Source organism: Thalia democratica, chromosome 1 (genome assembly GCF_965202585.1).
Source record: "Thalia democratica chromosome 1, ktThaDemo2.hap1.1, whole genome shotgun sequence".
Lineage (NCBI taxonomy): Eukaryota > Metazoa > Chordata > Thaliacea > Salpida > Salpidae > Thalia > Thalia democratica.
In genome coordinates, this window is record NC_139165.1 from 105,184,403 (window position 1) to 105,202,940 (window position 18,538).

Genomic DNA, 18,538 nt, shown 5'->3' on the forward strand with positions numbered 1-18,538 from the left:
ACTGTTATATAAATTGGATTTTATCAGAAGATTCTATTATAATTTTCTGATTGCCTTTACTGAAATAAAAAGCATTAAAAGTCAACAAAAATTTTAGTAGTACGAAATTTAAACTAGTTAACTAAATAATACAAACAAATCGTAGAGAACTATTTTATATTTGCATATATTTAAACATTTTTATATTTTACTTTTAATAGATCTCTACTTATCTCTGTATTTTAACTAAATAAAAACTAAATAATATTAACTTTTCAGGAAAATAAGAATGTTTTAGAGAAAAATGCAGCAAATGTGAACCATTTCAAACAAGTTGATGCAATCCGTTCTAAATAGTTTTTAAAAATCAAACCGAAAATGTACTTAATTTGTTAACGAGATCAATAAAACTTTAAAAACTTAAAATGAGTCTTAAACTTTATGTGTGAAGTTCACACTGTGAACCTTTTAAAACGCTTTATAAAAAATATTATACTTTTTTATAGTTTTTTATTGTAATCTTAAATCTTCGTTATTTAACAAAATAGAACTAAAACAAAAAACAACTATAACTTTTACATAAAATAGTTTTATTTAGTTATTGTATTAATTTCAGGTACACTGATTTGATTTTTTACCTTTTTTTGTTTATTTATTAGCATTAATCTAAAAGTCTTAGGACTATTTGTGTTTTACATTGTTAATTTTCGTGGTTTATATTTCATTTTAATTTTAACAATTATTAATGTATCGTTTTTATGTATTTTTTGTACTTTCATGTAACTATTTTAAAATTTGGGTTTGTTTAATTTTAATTGATTTCATATTATGAAAAATAAAACTATGCTCTGAGTAAAACTTTCTCTCTGAAAAAATGTATTTTCTAGAACTATCAATTACTGCCACATATATCAAAATGCTGGCAAAGTTTCTCATGGTTCATAACACTTTGATTAATTTGTGATTTTTGCATTTTGTTTAAGAAATAGTATTTGTTGAATTTTTTTACTGATAAAGGTAACCACTTTGAGATACAACCTTTTAAATACTGGAATAAATTAAATTTATTTAATTGTTTTTTAACAACTTCATTGCTGATATAACTTATTTTGTTTTAATTAATACAAAACTGCTTTTTCTACTTTGTTATTTGTTTATATAGTTATTTTATTTACATATATTTAACCAAAAGCACATTTTTAGATTTAAAGTAGTCTGTAAAGGGCTACATGTCATTCAATTCTCCTTAAATTCTGTTTTTGAGCAGCTTAAGAAAAAAATACAACTCTTTTTTTCTGTGTGAAACTGTTTAAAAAAGTTTTACTTCAAATTGAGTATTAATTTTATTTATATAAACTTAATATAAGTAATGATAAGTTTTCTGAGCTAATCCAAGCCAGACCCATTATGGTACAACTTAAACTTAATTATGTTTTTCATGTGCATATTAATCAAACAGATTTATACATTATACATTCTTAGCTTAAGTTTTACATTTATATAATGTCTTAACAAAAGATCATACAAAATGTTAATGCTGCTACTTGAGTCAACAAATTTTAAAAGTTTCAAAGCTTGTAACATGTTAGAAGTTGCCAAAAAATAATTAGTTTATTGTGTTTTTCCCTATAACATAACTTAGTAAAAATCTTCTAAAATTAAAATAAAAAGTGTACCATACTCCAGACAAGTAATTCAGTTCTGAAAGTATCAGAACTCTAATTTTTGGATCAATAGGGGTAAATACTAAATTTTGTTGTGGTTAAATTGTATTTTTATGTACTTAATTGTTACTTCATTATGTATTTACAAAAATACTTGATTAATTATCTGTAGAAACATGTTAGATTTTGTTTTACAAATTAATCTTAACCACAACCTATGAATGATATAAAGCATTTTTATATTGCTTGTGACCCCAACTATCATTTTTGTTATTATGTAACTAGCTTTAAACAATAAAAGCAAATGGTGTGCAGCCCAGTAGCTCTCTCTTTTTCAATCCATTGACCATAGCTGTGAGTGTTCACATTTTACTTCAATGTTTCGAAAGATTCAACTTGATTGTGTTATAATCAATCATAGAAAGAGTAATATACAATCATATTATTTGTAGGTTTTAGTGAGTAAATGTTTTCCAAGTTAATCTTATGAGTACTATAAAACATTTGCATATTTACATTGCTTCTGAAGCCAATTTATTATTATAAAATTAACATAGAAGCAAGCTCAGTAGCTCTCTCTACCCCAATCCATTGACCATAGTTGTGAGAGTTCACAATTTACTTTCAATCTTTCAAAAGATTTATCTTGATTGTGTTATAATCAATTATATTATTTGTAGGTTCTAGTGAGTAAATGTTTTCCAAGTTAATCTGTACCACATTTTATGAATACTATAAAGCATTTGTATATTTTCATTGCTTTTGAGCCCAACTTATTATTGTAAAATTAATCTAGAAGCAAGCTCAGTAGCTCTCTCTACTCCAATCCATTGGCCATATTTGTGAGTGTTCACATTTTACTTTTGTTGATTTTTTTAGAGGACTTAATTTGTGTAACACTTTTTAGGTTTTGGTATGTTTAAACAATAAACTATTAAATTTTCATTTGAACTAAAAACAACTTGGCAGCTTGTATAAGATATTGCATGTCTTTTTACTTCTTGAAAAGCTGTTAAACTAATCTAATGCTCAAAAACCTATATCAATAAAAAAAAACTAATTACATCTTTAGTTTTACAAGTTTTAATGTTTTTGCTAGTTTCAGTAGTGTAGTTGTTTTGAAAATTTAAAAACATCACTTTTTAACTTACATTTTCTTAAGAAATGTGTTTTTTGTATTTGAATCTACGCTTACATGATTTACCCTGTCAGTAACTTTAAGCACTACTTGCTGAACTACTGTGGGTTTTGTAGGTGTTTTTATATTATTAAAATAATAAAAAAGTCAAAATTACGATAGAAAAGTATAAAACTTTTTAATGGTTTTGAAAATTTTGTTAAAGGTTACTTTTAATAATTGGGGTAATAATCAGGGTTGCCACTTTACCTGGAAACCTGGAAAAACCTTAAAAAACTTGGAATTTGACAATTTAGGCAAAAATAACCTGGGAAACCTGGAATTTGAGAAATTTTGAAAAAAACCTGGAAAAACTTGGAATTTTGATTAAAAAACCTGGAATTTTTAATAATTTTAACATTTTCTGTACTAAAATTTCAATTTGACACAAAAAGTCTATCATATAAATAGATTATTTTGTCATCATCAAAATTTTATTTATTAAAAAACACATTTAAAGTAACTTTACTGCATCTTTTAAATGTTTTTGTACTGTTTAACACAGTTTCTTTTATAGAAATTAACTTAAAACTAAAAATAGATCCAAAAATGTTTACTTTTAAAAACGTGGAAGAAATTTGGAAAAACTGAAAAGAAAATTGAAAAAATGAGTGGCAACCCTGAATAATGTAAAACATGGTAGGAAGTTTCAAAAGTAATTTAAGCTGCTACACTTTGCTCTTGATATCTACATAGTTAAAATAGCAAAATAAAATAAAAACATTTCTTTAGTAAGTTTTCAACTTAGTCTATTTCTTTTGTGTTGGAAGATAAATATTAAGAGTGTAACAGATAGTTTAAGCTCAGCCTTGAAAACAGTGCCCATGTCACAAAAGCACCATGGAAAACACTCAAAAATAAAATTATTCTTAAGAATTTTGATACAAAAAATGCTCGTGTGTTTTTTGTTAAAAAACTACTAAAAAATAAAACAATTTAAACCTTACATATCAATTATAGGTAAACAAAACAATTACTGTCAAGTTTTTTGTATTTATACTTCCATGTACTATACTTAGTTGTAATCTCTGGTCTGCACAATGTATGCTACTATTTCAAATTATTTGAGTCTCTTGTTTATGATAGCAACCTAAATGAAACCAAAAAGTGTATAGCATTTGTGATGTTCTTTACAGCCTTTTTTATGGAAAGTTCTTAAAATTTCTTTTTTGCAAAGAAACTTATCCTGGAATTTAAAACCAGGAATATTTTTAAATTTTACTGTTAATGATAGTTTCAATTTACAAACACTTTAAACTTGATTAAAATTGTTTATTCTCCTTTATAATAAGTGTATGTATATAATATATTGTATAAGTATTTTTTAATCAGTGCTTACAAGGTCTCCCTTGCCTATATCTTAAACACAATCTAATCCAGCACTGAGTTTGTTAAATCGATTGGGTTTTTCAAATCATACTAGAAATGTGTCATACTTTGTAAAGCTTGAAAAAATTGTTGAAGAATTATTTTTGTTTATTTAGATTGTTGCAAAAGATTCAATCTGATGAAAATCTTTTGCAGCTGCACAGTTGACCAAAAAACAGCCGTTTAACTTGTTAAATTAAAATAAGCCATAAATACTAGTCATTTAACAACTAATTTTTTTAGTCATGGTTTTGAACAAAAATAAAAGCTTGAATTACTTTTAACCAAATAAAAGTAGGAAAAAGATTAGTTTTTAGAAGTAGTGTGTTAAATTAGTCAAAATTTGTACATGTTAATGTTAAGCATATAAAACCAGAGAGCAAAATGTTTTATGATTTTTTTTGAGCTAAAATTAGTTTTAAGAAGGTGAAATTGTACTAAATACTTATAACACAAAGCTCATAAGAGTTTTATCAGGAGTTTCTTCCAGTAATACAGAGGAGCTAGGTTGTCAATTTTGTTCATTGTTAACTACTAACTAAAAATAACTTTTATATTAAAGCACCTTGGTAAAAAGTTTCTTAAGCAATAAACAATATTAATTAAAGAACTATCAAAATCCTGTTTTTTATAACTTTTTGTCAAGTTTGGGTCAACAAATTTAATATAATTAATAATCTATTGATATTAATAATTAAATGAAATTTAGTTTTGTTAAAGTCTAATTAATTCAATATTTTGACAACAATACAAATTATTATGAATCACAACTATGAATACAACTCATTTCTTAAGGTATTATTTTGTACTAAGATTTTGTTAATGGTCAATTCAGTTTTTCTAGTCCAAATAATAAACAATTTCAGTACAAAAACGTTTTAAGTGTATATGTGGTTATATGTATACTAATGTTTATTTTATAGATAAATGAACTATACATTAAACTTATTAATTTTTTTAATGTCAAATTATAAGAAAGTAGTACTTTAGTTTGTAAAATGATTAGAACTAAAGTTTGTTTTGTAGTTAATTCTATAAACTTTGGTGTACAAACAGTATATTTTGCCAAATTTGGCCAAATCGTTTTAATTTAAATCTATATTTATAAGAAGGGGTAACTTTTTACGAGCATAAAGTTATTGTTATAGGAAAATTTATTAATTTTTCAAAAAACATAAAACTTTAATGTCAATTATTTTCCTTATCTTAAAAGCTATCAAAAATTTTTTTTTTATTTTAGAGAACGCACCTTTGCCTTTAATTTAAAAAAAAAATATTTAATTTGGGGTTGGAATTATTTCATGGGGTCCCTCCAAAAATAAAGGTTTTTTTCGTTTTTTTTCATCAAATGGTATTAGAACCAAAAATAAATATTTTTTTTAAATTTTTTTTTTTGATTTCCCTTAGTTTGCATGTTATAAAAACTCTTAAATAGTTATTTTATAAATAATGTTAATATCTTTTACGATTTGGCCCAAAATCAAAATGTAGTATATTACACTATCATTTGCCTTGGCCATTCCCTAGATAAAAAATTGATAAAAGAAAAAAAAAAGTTAATAAGAATGTGAATATACAACAAATTTAATTAAATTTTTTTATTTTAATTTAGTTTGATGTAATTCACATTCTTATTAACTTTTTTTTTCCTTTTATCAATTTTTTATCTAGGAAATGGCCAAGGCAAATGATAGTGTAATATACTACATTTTGATTTTGGGCCAAATCGTAAAAGATATTAACATTATTTATAAAATAACTATTTAAGAGTTTTTATAACATGCAAACTAAGGGAAATCAAAAAAAAAAATTAAAAAAAAATATTTATTTTTGGTTCTAATACCATTTGATGAAAAAAAACGAAAAAAAACCTTTATTTTTGGAGGGACCCCATGAAATAATTCCAACCCCAAATTAAATAATTTTTTTTTAAATTAAAGGCAAAGGTGCGTTCTCTAAAATAAAAAAAAAAATTTAGATAGCTTTTAAGATAAGGAAAATAATTGACATTAAAGTTTTATGTTATTTTGAAAAATTAATAAATTTTCCTATAACAATAACTTTATGCTCGTTAACTTTTTTAACAAAAATTTACTTAAATTTAAAGATAAAACAAATGTGGTAAAGTTTGTCTTAAAAACAACTGTGTTTAAAAACTTAAAACTTGACAAGCTCATAAAGTCTGTTTTTAAAGCCATGGATTGTATTTGTTATAACTGTAAGTTTATTGTTTTCTCAGACTTGTGGCTTTAAAATTAAAGTTAAAAAGTGTTCCTTAATATCAATACAATTGTTTCAAGATTCTGCAGAAAACTTTTTTTTTTAAGTTCAGTTTTCTTAAACAACTCTTTTATGTTTTACATTAGTAAAACATAAAATAATTAGATTGTAAAACTTTGTTTGAAAAAAAGCAAACTGTGAAAAGTTAAATAAAAAGTTGCTGTTTTCAGTACCAACAATAAATTTTATAATTAATATATAGCAGGGTTCCCCCTTTTTTTTTCAAATAGCCCCCTTTAAAGATGACATAAAAGCTAAGGCCCCTTCAACAAGATTACTCAGCTACTCAAAAAGACTACCACTAAAAGCCTTAAAGATTTTTTTGTTTGCTCTTTATCAATAACTTCAGAATATCTAGTGTAATTATCAAATTACTTCATGGCCCCCCCTCTTCCCCCTTTGTTGCTCATTGTTTGCTGAGTATCTGTCATGGCCCCCTAAGGGGCCACTTGGCCTACTTACAAAACAGTTTAAATTTTTAAACTTCTTTTTTTAGTTTTTTGTATCTTTCAAGATTTGTTAATTTAACAACTATTGTTAGGTAAATATTTCAATGTTTTTTTAAATGTATAGTAAGTTCCCACTAAACATAAATTTAACTTAGAAGAAAAAAATATTTAATATTATTATTAATATTTTCTTCCATATTAATACTTAATGTAAAGATTTAAAAGTGATTTAAAGTTTCATTACTTGTGTAAAAATCAAGAATATTTATTTTGTTTTAACTTAATGAAAAATGTGATTTTGTTTAGTCAATTAAAGTACTATATCTGTGAACATTAAATTTATGAATTTAATCTGAAGGAAAAATTCACATCCTTATATGTCTCGTTTGTATCAAACAAAGTAAGTTGAAGTTAATTTAGATTAATTTGTGTTAAGAGTGAGTATCAGCTAAGTTTAATTATTTTAGAATTTACTTCAGTTATTATTTGGAATTTGTTACAATTTTTTATTTATAATATAATGATGTATAAATTTTTCTGAACAAATAAAATTTAATTTAATTAGAAATTTTAATAGAAAAAGTTATAACAATACCAATTTGTTTTTATTTCATGCTGTTTTTATTCATAATAAAATTTAATCATAAGAAAAGAAAGTTAAAAAGTATTTTATATGACGTTCAAGTTTAAATAACATCGAGTTAAATATTTTGTTTTTTATAATATTATTACTTGTAATTCACATTTGATATCCGGACATTTAAATTTCAAAAGTTTTCGTTGTAAAAACTTAACTAAACTTAATGTTCAAAATGTAGTGTTTCACCCATGGAAACTAGATTTTACTTAATTTCAAAGTTAAGGTTTTCCTTTTTATACACTAATTATAACTTTAATTAATAAAAGACTGTAAAAGTACTGTTTTTATTTTTATTGTGCAGCATCTATTAAAAAAAGAACAATCCACTCTAAAATTATGACTTCGTGGATAATAAGCAGAAAATAATATTTTATAAAAATATGATTTTGTATTGTAATAAGCTAAAATTAAAAAAAAACAACTATCATATTATTCGAAAGTCAGTTTAAAAAAACAAATTAATAGGGTTTTTTATTGTAAAGAAAAAACAGTAGTTTTTACTATTGCAATTAATGTACTTGAATAAAATAAAACAAAATTATAACATTTTATTCTTATAAAACAAAAGTTTTCACAAAAACATTTTGAATTCATAAAATCCACAACATTAATTTTCAACACCTTCACAGTCATACGACCTTAGATCATAATACTTGGAGTTACATCTGATATCTGAGGTAGTCTGCTCTTTATTTTGCATATCTAGGCTTTCTAGCGGAGGGAAAAGGATTGAGAAGAAACAAATAGGTCAGTTAAATCTATTGATTTAAAAACTTTGTGTACACTTGTATTAAAACTGGTGATTAAAAACATGTAGACCTTTTTATATCAAATTTGTAAAAACATGCTATATTTTTTATTGATTTTTATTTTTTCTTTTGTTATTTGTATTTTATTCCTCAAGTGCAAATTTATATCTTTATATTCTATTTATGTACCTAATAATTTAGTGGTGTAAAGAATTGCTTTTAAGTATTGTTATCAACCTGGTTTTTTTCACAATTGTATACTTTATTGTATAAATTATATATGTATATAATCATAATTATATTATATTGTATAGGTAGTAAAACTGTTGAAGTATTTATAATTTATAATTTTTCATTTATAATGTTGATTTTGTTCTTTAAATTCATAAAATAAACTATACCAAAAACTCTTTTGTTAAGTTATAAATTTTTAAAAAGTTTTATCAGTATTTTTAGTTTATTTTGATACTTTAAATCTAATGCTAAAATTTTACATGAAACGTTTTAAATTAGTAGTTATAAATTTTAGTTTTTTAATTACTTATACTTTTTATACTTAATTTTTCTGAATAAACATTAGAAAGAATTAAAAGCTTGACTTTTGTGAAAATTTATTTAAAAATATGTAACAAAAAGTAATTTTTTTTCATAGTTTAAGCTAGCTTATTCTTATAAGAAAGTTAGAAAGGTGTCTTAATTTTAAAATCCTTTCTTAACTTATAAACTTAAAATCTTATTTACAAACCTTTAATAGATGATAGAATTAAATTATTTATATGCTTTGTTAACTTGTGTTTTTTAAGGACTACAGTTTTAAGAATAAGTATAATTAACTTTTAAAAATTGGTTTTCGAAGTTCACTAAATTTAAAGTTAAGGAGCTTTAATTTTTTAATAACTGTTATTTGTCTTTAAATCAGATTATAACGCTGTATCTTACTTAATACAACTAAAGCTTGTACTAATTTGATTTAACTAGCCATCAAAATCAATTAAAAGGGCGTGGCATGTTATATTATGCGTAGTAGATTTGTGCGCATAATCATCAGAGATAATAATTTCTTCTGATTTATCTTGCAAAGCTGTTTTGCGACGTGGCTATTGATTATTAAATACTTTTAAGATAACAATTATCCAAAACAATGTTTCGTGTTTTAATTCAATGCTTATAATGATTCTTATTTTGTTTATTATACTATAAATCAAAATTTCAAACAGTTGAAAGAAAAAACAGTAAAAAATAAATAGTTTAATTTTAAAATAAACGCTTTTAGAAAATTGAAGTATTTTTTCTAAATACAAAGAGGTTATTAATGCTAAATAATTTCTTTTTGTTTTTGTTTTTAATTAATTTTTAGGGTAAAAGTTATAATGAGATGACAAAGTCTTAAAACTGAATATGCTCATTAAAAATCTTGTTTGTTCTGATTATCTACTTATTTACAAAAAGTACTTTGCTTTTCGATTAGTTTTCTGTTTTGTTTGATAGTACAATGATATTAAACCTATAAATTGTACTTTTAAAGAATAAACAATCACCTTTGTAGTTTTATATGTGTTTTGAGTTAAAAGAAGGCAATAAATAAAAAAGTTTATTATTTGCTTTAAAAACACTTTATGTATTAATTTATAAAGTAAAAAATAGCTAACTTTCAAACGTTGTAAAGTTTTTCTTACTTTTTCCTTTTAATTCTTTTTAATTTTTCTTTCTAATTTGTGTCTTCTTAATGATGTTGTTAACTAACCTAACAAAGAAACTTAATGTGGTGAAATGAATTTAAGAAAAATCTGTAATTAAAACTTATTTCGGTAAATTAAAGATAAAAGTAGTTGGTGTTTTAAAATCTAAAAAATAAAGTTCTTTTATGTTTTGCTGAATTTAAGATGAAGTTAAAAAAAATTTATACTGTTTTAAACCTAGTTGATCATCTTCTAATTATTTTTGTTTTAAGTAAAAAAATAATGTCAATTGTTATTGTGATGTTTATACATTAGTTATAAAAGTAGAAGTTTGCTGATTAAAAGCTGAGTATAGAATTGAAAAAAAAACTTATTGTTGTTCAATTCTGTACAAAGCTGAGTAAAATAAAATCTAGTTTTGTTTAAAAAACCAAAAACTAGCTCATTAAAAATGACTTACCAGAATAAATTTTGACATTATATTTTACGAACAGAAAACACAACACTAATATTTCATACACCCCTTACAGTTAGGAAAGAGGATTGCAGAGACGTCAAATGATCTTCTGCGTATTTTTTGAAGTCTTTCGGATCTAGAAGGATTAAAAAAATGGATTTAGCAAAGTTAGTTGGTTTTATACAATTAAAAATTTTTTTTTGAGTTTTTGTAAAGTAGCTTTCAAATGAGATCAACGTGTGTTCGTTTTTTAATAGTATTTTTTATGGTTGAATTTTATGTCTTTTTTATAGTATTTTTTTTTAAATTCCTGTTCAAATAAGTATTTGAAAATTAAAATTTGCTGTTTTAATTATCTTAAACGTATATTCAAAAACATTTGTTCTACCAGTTGGTTAAACATTTGTGATTTCATATTTGAATATAATTAAAACGACTAAAAACGTAGAGCACATTCAAACTAAAAATAGTTATGATTAATTTTTTAGCTGATCGTTTATCGAATGCAACAAAACTCTATTTAAAACTTGTTAAAGCTTGTTAAAGCTTTTAAGTAGCTACTATTAAAGTTCTATACAAAAAAGATAGTTTTTTAATGATTATAAATACAGTGTATTTATTTTACTTACTGTGGACTAGTAGCAAACTTTTATACCTAATAAACTGAACCAAAGAAATGTTTAATAAAACAATTAATTAGTTATATAAAAGTATATGATTGTAATAAGTTACCATGTCTTTTGTTTTTTAAGTGTTTCCATTTATTTTGGCATTTACTAGATATTATCTACTGAACATTAAAATAGTTATACGGAATCTTTATTTATGGGTGGCCACTTAACCTGAAATCCTGAAAAAATCATAAAAAACTAGAATTTTGTTAGAATTACTAAAATTCTGGAAAAACCTGGAATTTTAAACAAATTTTTACATTTGCTTTTTACTTTTTTGGTAGTAACTTTTTACTTAACACGAAAACATGTGTTGTATAGATAAAAAGTTATGTCACCATCAATTTCTTTTTTGTAAAAAACACATTCGAAGTAGCTTTACAATATCTTTTTAATGTTTTTATACTTTTTAATAAAGTTTCTTATCTTAAACTTAACCTTAAACTACGAATATAAGAAAAAACGTGTACTATAAAAAACATAGGAAAAATTTCTTCAAAACTAGTAGTCACTATGTTTTAATTTGTGATACAATTAGAGTAAAGAGATAATTAGTTTTAACTTTATTAATCAAAATAGATATATATTAAAATTATTTGTTACGATAAAACCTAAATTCAAGATGTAATATTTTCTTTCTTCTTAATAAATAGAAGTCAGTATAATTTTACATTTTTACTTTATTGCAGCAAAAGTTTAACATTTTATTTGTAATGGTGTGTTCTATCATCTATACATTTAAAGTGTTCTATCTGAGATAATACGTAGTATAAAAAATAAATATAACATTTTCTTATCAGAATTAATTCGAATATGAATTTTCTTATTATGTTTGATTTGATTTTTTTTTGATTTTAACTATGAGTTTTAATTAGCCGTGTAATATTATTGTTGTTTTGTAAAAAAAAAACCTTCTTTTTATATACTTGTATATTAAATATTTTATCACTAATATTTGTACTTAAGCCAATAAAGCTTAATTTAGTTATATTTTTTTTAATTTACTGTTTTTTTAAAACAAAAAAAATTATATGAAGTTTACAACGAAACTTATTTTCGAACTTAAATTCAAGCAAAATTCTGTTAAGAAATGTTGTCGCATTTTACCAAAAAAAATATTTTAAGCAATAATGCAGGCAGATTTTATGCGAAAAACAAAAATGCGCTATAATTATACCCACAAACACTAGTTGCTGTGAAAAGTATATATTCAAAACGTTTATCAGGTTTCATTGATATTTTTATAAAGTGCTCGTAAAGTTGAGCAAACTTTGAATGCGCAATAAACATTGCGCAATATTACAACTTAAGTTTAATTTTATTGATAAAGAAACTTTTAAATATATGGAGCTTCTTACAAATAAAACATTTTCATTTGACATAGCTCATACTCATCTGTTTACTAAAATTTACATCTTATTGAAAAAATTCTTTATGTGTATTTGAACTGTTAAAATCGTAAAATTTTTGTCAAAATAAGCTTAAAATTAACTTAAAATCTACCACAAAAGTTGTAACTATAAGTTTGTAAATAATAAAATATTCTTATTAAAAATTTTTACAAATAGCAAAGTTTATCAATTTCTTAATTGTTTAACTTAAGTTAACTAAACAAATTATAAAAGTATGCTATAACCGTATAACCGTATAACTACAAGAACTTTTTATAAGAAGCTTCAACTACTTAAAAGTTTCTAGTAACAATTTTAATAGTAAAGTTTACAAACTTATCATTCGTTCTGCGTGCGTAGCGTTGATATCGTTGAATAATACTACTTTCAAAGATTAAAAATACTCAACTTTAAATATGAAACAAAATTTTTAAACAAAAAATTTAGCTTTTTAATTATAAAATAAAAAGTTTAAACAACAAAATCGGATTATATCTATCTGTTCAATTTTTTATTCTAAAATGAATATATTTCTACATACAAAATAACTACCACTATTGAAATAAAAGTTTTTAAAAACATATTATAAACACAATATATGAGTATATAATTTTAAACTCAGATAAAGAACAATAAGCGAATATTAAAAGATTACTAAAAGCAACACTTAAAGTTTAAAGAAAGCAACAACGAATAAAGTTTTCAACACAACAAGTTGTAAATAAAATCAAAGAAAGTTTTTATCGCAAATCATAAATGCGCTGAAATTATTCCCACAAACATCAGTTACTATAAAACCCATATAAACATTTAGTAGCACAACTGAATTTATATATAAATTTCAGTTTACGTATCTTATCTAAATTTTTTGAAATTGTGTAACAATTTCACTACCTTTCGCTGTTTAGTTAACTATTTGTATTGGAACTTTTACTTGCTTAAGTATATATATTTTTGTAAAACAAAAATCTCTTTTTATCACCACAAATTAATTTAATTATATTTTCATTTCTGTGAAACAGTTTTAACAAAATAAAGCAAACTTGTTTTATGTAGCCTTATGTTTACATCAAAAGTTACTTAATCAAGCAAAAATCATAAGTGTTATTAAAAATTACTAAAAAACACACAAGTAACTAAAACATAAATTAATTATTTTATGTTATTATATTATTAAAAATTATATATAAATTCAGTTGGTCTACTAAAGGATTATATTTGTTTTATAGTAACTGATGTTTGTGGGAATAATTTCAGCGCATTTATGATTTCCGGTAAAAACTTTTCTTTGATTTTATTTATAACTTGCGTTTCAGTTATCGTAAAAAGTGCGTTAAAAACTTCATTCGTTGTTATTTTCTTTAAACTTTAAGTGTTGCTCATAGTAATAATAAAATATTCGCTTTTTTTTTCTTTATTTCATTTAAATATTTGTCCTTTAATAATTTATACTCGTATTTTTTGTATATATTACGCTTTTGAAAACTTTTCTTTCAATAGTGGTAGTTATTTTGTATGTTGAAGCATAATTATTTTAGCATAAAAAGTTGTATCGATAGATATAATCCGATTTTGTTGTTTAAACTTTTTATTTTATAATCGAAAATCTCAACTTTTTTGTTTCATACTTAAAGTTGAGCATTTTCAATCTTTTAAAATAGTATTCTTCAACGATATCAACGCACGCAGAACAAATGATAAATATGTAAACTTTGCTAGCAAAATTGTTACCAGAAACTTTTAAGTAATTGGAGCTTCTTAAAAAATTTTTGTAGTTACACGGTTAGAGCATACTTTTACAACTAGTTTAGTTAACTTAAGTTAAACAAAAGAATGAATAGACTGCGCTATTTGTAAAAATTTTTAATAAGAATATTTTATTATTTAAAAAATTATAGTTACAACTTTTATGGTAAAATTTAAGTTAATTTTAAGCTTAATTTGACAAAACTTTCACGATTTTGACAGTTTAAATACACTTGAATTATTTTTTAGTTAGATACACTTTTTAATAAAGAGATGAGTATGAGCTATGTCAAATAAAAAAGTTTTTTTGTAGGAAGCTCCATTAATTTAAATATTTCTTTAACAATAAAATAAAATCTAAGTTGTAATATTGCGCAATGTTTTTTGCGCATTCAAAGTTTGCTCAACTTTTTGAGCACTATATCAAGATTTCAATGAAAGCTTGTAAACGTTTTGCATATATATTTATCACAGCAACTAGTGTTTGTGTGTATAATTTTGGCGCATTTATGTTTTTCGCTGAATACAAAAATGTGTTATGGTTTTCACTAATTGTTTTGTACGAAATGCGATAAAATTTTCAAAATAACGTCGCTTGAATTTTAGTATGAAAATAAGTTAAGTTGTAAACTTCATATAATTTTGTTTTTATCAAAAAAAAATGTTGAATTAAATAAAAAATAACTGAATTAAGCTTTATTGGCTGAAGTAAAAGAAATTAGTGATAAAATATTTAACCTACAAGTAAATAAGAAAGGGTATTTTTTTTTACAAAACAAAAATAATATTACACGACTAATTAAAACGACATACTTAAAATAAAAAAAATATAATTCAAAACAAACATAATAAGAAATTTCTTATCGAGCTAATTCTGATATGAAAATGTTATATTTACTTTTTATACTACGTTTAAACTTAGATAGAACAATTTAGATGTATTTTCATATTTTGTGAACTAATGTAAATTTATACGTTTAAAGTAATTAAGTGAATAATTTTCATTAAACAAATTGATTTAAAAAAGTTTTAAAACATTTCTCGCGACTTAAATTTAACCCATTCAACAAAACTTAAAACTAATAACTTCTTATAATGGTTAAGGTGTCAACGTTATAGAGGAACTTTTTTATCTTAGAATATTTAGTACACCATTACAAATAAAATGCTAAACCTTTGCTGCAAAAAAGTAAAAATGTAAAATTATTCTGACTTCTATTTAACAAGAATAAAAAAAAATATTAAATCTAAAATCTAGGTTTTATCGTAACAAATATTTTCAATATATATTTACTTTGATTATTAAAGTTAAAATTAATTATCTTTTTACTCAAATTGTATCACAAATTAATACATAGTGGCTACTGGTTTTGAAGAAATTTCTCCTATGTTTTTTATTGTACACGTTTTTTGTTATATTCTTAGTTTAAAGTTAAGTTTAAGGTAAAAGACTTTATTAAAAAGTATAAAAACACTAAAAAGATACTGTGAAGCTAATTTGAATGTGTTTTTTACAATAAAAGAAATTTGATGGTGACATTATTTTTTATCTATACAACACATGTTTTCGTGTAAAGTAAAAATGTTACTACCAAAAAGTAAAAAGTAAATGTAAAAATTTGTTTAAAGTTCCAGGTTTTTTTCAGTTTTTAGGTTAAGTAGCCACCTATAAAAAAAAATTTCCATATAACTAATTCAATGTTCAGTAAATAATATCTAATAAATGCCAATATAAATGCAACAACCTAAAAAAAACATGGTAACTTATAATAATCATATACTTTTATATAACTAACTATTTACAACTTGCGTTTTAGTTATCCTACAAAATGTGTTGAAAACTTTATTCGTTGTCGCTTTCTTTAAACTTTAAGTGTTGCTTTTTGTAATCATTTAGTACTCGCTTATTGTTCTTTATATGAATAACAAATTTGTCCTTTAATAATAATAAACTCATATTTTTTGTTTACATTATGCTTTTGAAAACTATTATTTCAATAGTGGTAGTTATTATGTAAGAAGAAACATATTTATTTTAGCATAAAAATTGTATAGATAGATAAAATCCGATTTTGTTATTTAAACTTTTTATTAATAAACGAAAAGCTCAGCTTTTTTGTTTCATATTAATTCCCATACTTAAAGTTGAGTATTTTTGATTTTAAATATAACAGTCTTCAACGCTGTAAAACCAATAGAATGATAAATAAGTAAACATATAAGTTTTATTACTAATAATAAATAAAATGAGTGCATACAAGGCTATGAAAATTACATAAAAATACATTTTTTAGGGTTTTGGTGTTTTAATTTATTAATAAAAATCTATTAAATAAAAAAATTGTTACTTAAAAAAATAAAACTTCAGTTAATAATATTTTTCGTTCTACTTCATTTCAGTGCACAATATTATAACTTTTGTACTCAGTACTGTCCTCACTGTTAAGACCACTGTTTTACAGTACATAGTTTAAACTTGAACCAGAGAACTTGAGCTTTGACGTCATATGCTGATTAACATGAACTATGACGTCACAACCAGTAAAACTGATATATGACATCACTAAGTATACCGGTTTGCTGTAACCTGTGGTAAAAAAACTCGTGTTCATTTCCAAAAACCTTAAAACAAAACATTTATTTTTAAATAGAAATTAGCGTCTTTTGTTTAGACCCAAGGTAAAAAAATTCTTAACTGTGATTTTTATTGATTTCTTTTTGAATCTCTAAATTATTAATATTTTTTTGTTTGTTGTTTACCTTTGGTATGCTGTTTAATATTTTTCCTCTCATACTCTAACTTTCAGTTAGAATAAACAGTAATAGGTATAAAATAAAGTAATTAGTATGGACTTTATTTTTAAAATGTGCGTTTAACGTTTTTTTTTTACAAATAATTGAGTATATTAAAATCTTATACCGTTTTTTAAACTTGTTGTTATTATTGCTTAAACTGGCGGTTTAGTTAAATATTTTATTTTTTTTTTTCTTAATTTTACAATTTTATCTGTAGAAACTGTAATCAAATATATTAAAAACGAAACAAAATCTTTGGTTGCACTTTAACATAAACAAAATATTATTACTAGTACTACAAAAAAAGAAATACTTTAATATAAAAGCATTTTTTTTTGAAATATTTAAAACTATTATGTTATAGAAAATTAAAATGGTTAATCAAAGATAAAAGTAAGTTTTTATGGTTCACTGAATTTAAGTTGAATTTAGTAAAAATTTTAAACTATAAAAAAGTTTATTAATTATATTTCAATAGATTTTTAAATTCCAAAACAAAAAATACATTGTCAGTTAAAATTGTGGAGCTTACACACATTTTATAAAAGTATAAGTTTGCTGAATAAAATCCTAAAATAAAGATTTTTATAAATAGAAACCAATATTGTGTTTTATGTTTTACTAAGCTGACTAAAAGATAGCTATAATTTTAATATAAAAAAACTAGAAATTAGTTTATTAAAAAAGAATTTAGTAAAAATAGTTAACACAAAAAATATTATCTTTTGCACGAAGATCAATACTAATATTTCATAATTTCTTAACAGTCATCAAAAACCAGGGTTGCTTGCGATGTCAACTGGTTCTTTTTGGTTTGTTCGTGGATTCCGATCAAGGAGGATAAATAGTGTATTTGGTGAGGTTAGTTGATTTTTTAAATTAAAATCATTTTAGTTTAGCCTTTAGTGTATGTGATTTTTGAAAAAGATAAAATTATTTAATTTTTTTTTTAATAAAAAGATTGGTATTTTCTTGTTTGACATTTTTATGTTTTTTTTAATTTTGTTCTACTTTCTATACATAAAGTTTTTTTTAAATTTATCGTGCTTTACTTTATAATTAATTTATAATAACAAATTCTAAAAAATACACGTTATAGAAAATTTATTATGAAAATTTTGAATTAATTGTTTTTATTTATTTTTTAACCTTAACTACGTTTATAAATCTAATTTTCAACACAACTTACTTTTTATACTTACTTTATTTTTCCAATTTAGTAAGAGTTTAAAAGCTCATTTATTGTAGAAACTTAAAAAAAACGGTCAGGCGAAAAATATATATTAGACATTGAATATGTTTATTTTGTGTAACAGTTTTAACAACATTTTAGAAGTTATTTTATTTTTTGTCACTTTGATTAAATCATTTACTTATGAAGATTTTTTACATATTTATAGAAACTCTTAAAAAAATAGGATAGATCTCTTAACCTTAAAACAAAGTTTTGGCTTAAAAACATTTTATTATAATCTCAGCGAAGCTTAAAGTT